An 8030-nucleotide genomic window follows, 5' to 3' on the forward strand; every position below is an offset into this window, starting at 1 on the left:
TTTCGAGGCCAGTTATTGTTTTTTTTCTGTTTTATATAATAAACTTACACCACTGGTGAATTTCTTTTTTAAGCCCGAAGGTGCTATATGGGCGAAATATTGAATGACTTTCTTTGTATTTTCTGTTTTTCCTGCACCCGATTCACCACTGATAGGGAAAAAAAGGACACTGGCCTTTTAAAAAAACCATCACCAGAAAAATACAAAAAAAAATAATTAAATANACATTTGCATCTCCAAGTAATAAAATTGTATGTCAGAACAAGACTTTTATATGGAAACGTTATATAAATGCAGAAAGCAAAATCCAAAGGTCTGCTAAACAACACCAAAAAAAGGCAAGAAAGTAGCAAGCTTAATATGCTTGCACATCCAGACATTAAAAAATTTATAATTATAGTCTATATATATATATATATATATATATAGCTCTCTTAATGCAATGTTTTGCTTAAACCAGTGTAAATATACACGTTATTTAATATCTAGCTCTACACTAGATGTATTGTAATACCCACATTGATTTTGTATTGAATAAAAAAGCAAAAATGTATTTTGTTACTTGTAAAGCATTGGTATTTTTAAAAAACTTTAGTTTTGTAGAAGCATATTTATAACGAAAAAAAATTTCTAACAATTTTCATATGGATGTTTAGACTTTTCTTCTTTACTCGGAAAATATCATGGTAAAAACATGTTTATTTGCCTGAGGAGCAGCCATGAGGTAAAGTAACGATTTAATTGCTTGTAGAATCCTTTTTCTCTAATTAGTTTTGTCATACGTCTGACTTGCGAGTTGCGCTGCCTTATCTCTATATACCTTGCAGACAACATCTGGAGAACAAGAAAAAATGAAGACAGATGAGCAAGACCAAACGTCACATATCTGAGAAAATCGTACTGCGAAAGCGCAAACTCTAATAGATACGTTGACGAAATTTGACCTGTATTACCCGAACCAGACCATCAGGCAATTAGTCAGAAGGGAGAGAAAATTGTAAACAAGGTTGTAAAATACTTAGCGGGCTCTAGAGATATGTGGTTCGTTTAGTATAAAAGCCAGGTGTGTGTGACTAATGTATCAGGGAATCTTTACAAATTAATTTTCTTTTGTTTTGTTGGAAAATTTGAAATTTTATTATAATTTTAAATTTGCAATGAACAAAAATTTAAACAATGGTTTTATTTTATGTTTTTGATCGAAATCGAAAAACAGATTGAATGTAGCGCAAATTTTAAGCGAGATATTACAGTTGTATCAGTAAAAGTGGTTTACCTGCATAACACCGCATTGTTGATAAGAGAACGCTATTATTTATATATGTCGAACAATATGTATAAAATAGTGACAGTCAATTCTCAATTTAGAATCATGTAAATAATAATTATTAAACAAATAACTAAATTAAGACAATATTCATCTACATAAAGCAAACATCAATTTCACTTACGCGAATGAATTCCCTGGATCTCACAAACCCAGTGTATTCACGCAGTGTTTTTATAAAAATTGTGTATATGTATATTTTTCACTGGCTTATTATCAGCGAAAGGTTTTAACTGTCCTACATTCCCCGAACCGCACTAATCCCCGCGGTTAGTCAGGAAGGGAGAAAGAGTAGATTGTAAACAAGAAACTTTACTCTAGAGAGGTGCAATTTGTTTTGTATAGAAGAAAACACAGATTAACTGTAGAAGAAAACGTACATGAGTGAACTTTGTTTCGCTCTTTGTAAAAAAGGTATATTTCCTACAGATTTCAAATTTTTTGAGTGTAATCTTTAGACACTTAAAAGAAGGTACTGAGAACGGTATTTTTCAGCATTTAGTAGTCGAAAAACTACACGAATTTAAAAAATGGCTGATGTCTCGAGGGTCACCGCTCTCTTAACCGACATTTTTCATGCGTAATCACATCTATCACATTTTTGAATTAACCTAGATTTTTGTGAAAAATTCATTGCATAAAAATACCAGTTAAAATAACCCCCAAATCTTTAAAATACTTAATTTTCCTACTTTATTGAAAGATATTAAAAGTTAAAACGTTAACAAAATCCCCAATACCCTGAAACCTTTCGATTCATACATTCTCCATTTACAATACAGACAAAATGCAACTTGCATTTTGCAGTAAACTTCTCTTGTTACCCTTACAAAGACAAGAAATCTTAAATATCATATCTAAGCAACGTGATAGCTATATGGAATTATAGTTATAATATGCTATTTTCATAGATACGTATATTTGCAATCACAGTAAATATACTTAAATAGGCTGTTATGTACAGTACACATAACAAGGGAAAGTACAGTATTGGAATCGTGTCAAATTTGGCCCTCTGAGATTTTTGCAAATCTCCACGTTTTGAGACCTTTTGAACCCCCAAAAATACAAAAAAAAATCTCTCTGTGTGTGTGTTGGCTTCTATTTCGTTTAATATCTCAGGATGGGGTAAAGGTTAAGAAACAAAATTTGGCATGGTAATTTGTATATAAGGGGAATTGATGATATTAAATATTGGTGGATAAAGGTCGAGGGGATGGATAGATACAGGGTGCTGACGTATCTCGAGTGGGATCTGAATTATTAAAGATTTTATTTATTGTTATAATTTACAGTTTTTAATTTTTAACACTCATCTCTGTCCTCAAAATTAAACCTTTTGCCATTTTACAATAATCAAAAATACAGAAAGTTTTAATAACATAACAAATGACGCGCCATACACAATTTGATTTAATTATTACGTTTAATAATACAAAAGTTATTTCTTAAATAAACTCTCATAACAGCCGGGAAAGCTATGCAACTCATTGTTAGATTTTTTGTCGGATATATAGTATACACGTGTAATGCAATTAAGATGCAACTATGCGGATGCGAATCTAATAGCGAGCGAGAAGTAAATCTATTATTTTAGGAAAAAAATTGTATTCTGGATTCGTGATTTAGTACTAAAATAGATCAAAAGATGTCGCTAAGTGTTTTAAAGCTTGCTTATTTGGTAAATACACATACTGTAGTAAAGTAAATAAATCTATGAACAGAAATTATTATGTATTTTCCAATATTTTTATTTCATTTTTCTATTATACATTTTCTATAATGTAAAATACAATCTTTAATTTATCAAAAATCTTTAAGTTTGTAGTGAGTTTGGGCATAACGAGATTGAGACAATAGTATTATTATTATTTAAGGGAAAAAAGTATAGCTAATGGATAATTTATCTGTTCAATAAAAAGTTTAATAATATAAATATTATTTAGAGAGTGCATAATGTATTGTACATCTCTAGCATTTCGGCACTAAAAATTCCGCTGGTGGACAGTAAATAACTTTTAAAAATTGCCAACAGTATTGTTTTTAATCAATTTTTATTAATGTTTAAAAATTTTAAGCTAATATTTATATTGAAAATGTTTAAAAAATATACCCCCTCCCCGATGCCGTAAATCTATTACAGTATATTCCTCCTCTTTTTCTAAATTGCATACAACTTGTTATTTATCATTGTAATAAACGTTACAGTATATAATTTTTTATAGAAATATTTTAGTATTATTTTTAAGTTGAAATCTTAATTCTTTTTAACTTTATAAAGTTTATACTTACAGAATTCATAGTTTGGGCATTTAGATGGATTTCATGGCTCTAAAAGAGAAGATATTGACTGAGAGCAGTGATTTCGGCTACGTACCACTATAGTAACGAATTATTTTAAACTTATACATTTTCCTGTAAATTATATATTTCGGATGAATTCTCCTACTTAAACTGTGGTAAGTGCTGCACGGATAGTTTGCACAAGATATTTTTGAGGGGGTCATTCGGTACTTAACAAAACTTTAAGAAGAGGTATACGGACGTCAAATCGTTGAGAAACACTGCCTTAGATGACAGTTTCTTTAAAAAAAAAAAAGACATTCACTTTATGGTTGAAGGTCTCTTAGAGGATTATTGAAAAAGGGTGAGGAACGTCATATAACTTCCTAATTGACAACTAATTTAAAATAAGATTAAGCATCTTAAAAGTTAGCTCCAGTGCAAAGTTAATTTAAGTTTCCGTTAATAACTCATGTGTCTTTTGTTAAAAATTTCTGAAATTTTGCAAGTTACATTTTGATCTATATATAAATTATTAATGTTTTTTTTTTCTTTTTTTATTTTAAAACCTTTAAATTAAAAACATCATAATTTTTCAGTACTTGTACTGTACCTGATTAATTAAATTTGTACCTGAAAATTAATTTTTCTGATTAATTAATTAAGAAAGTTGTCACTTTTGTCAATAGTTTACATTATTTTTTATTTTATTAATTACGTAATCCCGACGTTTTCTATAATATACATTCAGAACTTCATAGAGATGAGTTAAGCCCAATCACAAATATGTGACTCCAGAAAGCCATCAAAAATATTTTAAAAATTAATAAAAACAGATTATCATCACTTATGATAAAAACATTTAATTTATATTAGTTTTATATCATATTTCTCATATAAATAAATTAAATTTTAGGAATTTATGTTGTCTGGATCCCAAGATAAATAGCCCTACTGGGTCTATCCTGCCTTGTATTATCATTCTGTACTTTGAATTAAATTAACTGCATTTAAAACATTTAAATAAAAGCAAGTAAATTTACTTGAATATATTTTTCTATAAGTTAAATTAATAAAGAGTTAATTTATAAACAAGTTTTATAAGTTAATTTTGCTGTACCATTGGTAGTATAATTCAAGTTATATTATTTATTTAAATGAATATTTCTGATATTAAACTTTAATTTTAAAATAAATTAAAAATTTTATTATAAAAATTAAGGTTTAATATGAGAAATTTTTCTTAAAATATTACACAACACACACACATATATATATTTATTTTAAATAGATAATTTAAATAACCAGTTGAGCTCTAATTATAACTTAACTAGTTTTACTACTTTAAAAATAATTTAATAATTAACAAAAATATATATAAAAAAAAATACTTCAAATTAAATAGAAATTTTTAAGTATTTTATTCTTATATATTTAATTATTGGGGGAAAATAGCATTTACTTATGAAGTACGTTAGCCTTTTTTTTCCCTCTATTGAAGTTATAATAATTTCCTCAACCGAAACACGTTTTCCGCATAGGGAACGTGTTTTTTACGGTGACGTCACACGCATCGCCCGGTCACGTGACTCCCCACCACGTGATCATTTTTAAAACTAGTCTTCTGCTTTTTTAACAGCTTATGCAGTCAGTCGAAGGCATTTGGGGTAGAACGAGCGCACCTTGTTTATCAAATGTGGACATTCACTAAATGTCGTGGCTTCTTGTCTTTCGCGTGAAGACAAATTTTTATTTTGTTTAATTATAAAACCAGAAAATTAATTAATTAATTAATTAAAAGATATTCAAGCCTGATTGCCACCCAATGCACAATTACACGCATAGGCCTTACACACCACACGTTGAACTCTTACAGTATCCAAAAAATCCTTTGGAAATACACAGAATAATGCTAATAAACCCAACTTACTATCTAGAGCTGTAAATGCCAACTTTTACTACCAAACCATTCTATATAAACCCATGCAACCAGATATCATGCATATCCAGCAACTTAAGAATGGACACCATTGGCCGTCTGGAGGCCACGTGACGGGGAAGCGCCATAATAAGTCAAAGCTTCACACGCCCCCACCAGTCCATGTTTGGCTGATGAGGCATAGGACATTTGGGATAAGAGATATAGAGTCTAAAAATACTTCTAGACAACTGGGTTTGTTAAGCTTAAGGCGACGCCATCTTGTTTCCTCGTAGCGAAGACTCGATCGGATTTTTTTCTTGTATCTTATTGAAGAAATTCCTCTTATATCGCTCTCGAAATTAAAGAAATGCCATTTTATTTAGGGATTTTTAAATGGCGGAGAAGTACAGAGATGCTCGAAAGAACATTAAAAGGCCGTTAAAATAATAATAATTCGTATTGCCTCCACGTATTTTTTTAAATCGTATTGTTGCTTACCTTCGCTTGCATTTATGAATATGAAATTTATTGAATTTCAGCCAGAATTTTTTTTTTTTTTTTGTTTATACAAGCTCAGAAAAACCTCATCCAAGTTATCACAGTGTGGACGTGGAATACTTCCGGAACATTGGGTTCAATTTTTTGGAAGTAATGCCAAAAATCTCCTAAGTGTCTTTCAAAATCACATTCACTCTAACATTTAATAGTCTAGTTTAAAAAAAAATTAAATTTAAGCTAGTTTAATTATAATTAAATAATGAAACGAAAATTATTTTAAAAAATAAGATTCTTAAGTAAACAAGATCCTCTTCAGCCATAAAAATCAATATGACAGTAACTTCAGGTTATAAATTTTCACCTCCACAGTCTAAATATTTCTTTTAAAAATTTCTAACTGCTCTATCTTTAGGATATACCATTCTAAATTCTTCTCCAATGATATACTTAAGTTTCAGCCATGACACTTCACCAGATTCTACAAAGTTGAGTTACAGACCATGTTAACTTGCAGTTCTTTTTCGCTTTTAAATTGTGATATACCTTGTATTTTAAGATAAGCTTGTAGATGTAGTTTTAATTTCTTTCTCACGTAATAAAGGTTATCAGGACATAACCCGTTAGCTGATTCATGCTTAGAAAACGCTGGGATGTTCTTAAACCGTTGCCAAAATAAACTGATGAATCAGGACAGACTGAGAAGTAGCAATATGAAGTAAAAAAACACAAATTAATCGTTTGTTAAATTAAACAGAATGTAAAGACGATAATTCCGTATTAATTATATTAAAATACGTTTATAAATCGGTGTTTTAGAGTGGGAACCACGCCGGCGTATCCACACAAGCGCGAGGAATTCAAGAGTAAGTGGCATAATTTGGAAATTTTGATAGGGCACGCGAACGTACCCACTCCTTTTTCTTTTTTTACGGAATTGGAAGTGAATATTCTTATTAATAGATTCAGGAATTTTTAAAATAGACGATAACGTAAATTATTTTTAAATAACTGTTGATAGAAATTATGTGATGAATAATCAAAAAAACATAGTAAACAACTTCTAATTTTGTCTTCGTTATTCTTAAAATGGATCAGGTGATGTTAAAGAGTAGATTATTTAATGGATCAATTCCAGTTTTTTTTTTTTTTAATCGAAAGAATTTTGGAATTGTTTCTTCGCTTGGTCTAAATTTTATTAAATTTAAAACGTATTACGACTTTGGGCTTGCAAGAACTCGTAGTTACAATTGTTTAGGGATTATAAGGTTTAGTGCCTTTATCTTCGTTAACTAAAAGTGCAATTAACTTGGAAGAGGATGATCATAAGGATATGTGATGACAATGGGTAAAAAATCGATTCGAATGATGATCATGGACATTTTCTTCGTGGTTATAACTGGAATCAATTTATAATTGCTTACACAATTAATATATATTTTATGTACAGTACACTCAGAAATCTAATCCATTGTTTATTATTGATAGGGATCATCCTTTAATTGCGTATGTAAATTTTGTGCCACGTTTGATTCCCCTTCTCTTTTTGTACAATGGTGTACTATTGGCGCCTCTACTCTTTAATTACGTGTACAATAATTTGTGTACCTTCTGAGTGTACAATAACACTAGTGAGTGGCCACTAATACCACTAAAAGTTCACGTAGACAATGCTTCTACCCCTCTCTCCCCATCATGTACAGTACAATGAAGTACTTTTTGCTATTCCCTCCCTCCCTCAAACTAAATACAACGATTTGTTCTAAATTAGATTTATTTAATTTTAATTAAATAATTAAATTTCAGGTGAATTGTTGACGGCGAAAATTATTTTATTTTAAATGAATATATTTTATGCTGCTAATTTTTATCATTTGCCATTACGTAAACATAACATTCGGTGTCACAGTTGACACATATCATAGCGAAATTACGCATTCGTGACATCACAATCGCTTATTATGATGTAACAAAACGTAATTGATAATTTGAGGAAAGTTTTCC

The sequence above is a fragment of the Centruroides sculpturatus genome, unplaced genomic scaffold (genome assembly GCF_000671375.1).
Source record: "Centruroides sculpturatus isolate CEXI.00-Female unplaced genomic scaffold, Cexi_2.0 scaffold20, whole genome shotgun sequence".
NCBI classification, from domain to species: domain Eukaryota; kingdom Metazoa; phylum Arthropoda; class Arachnida; order Scorpiones; family Buthidae; genus Centruroides; species Centruroides sculpturatus.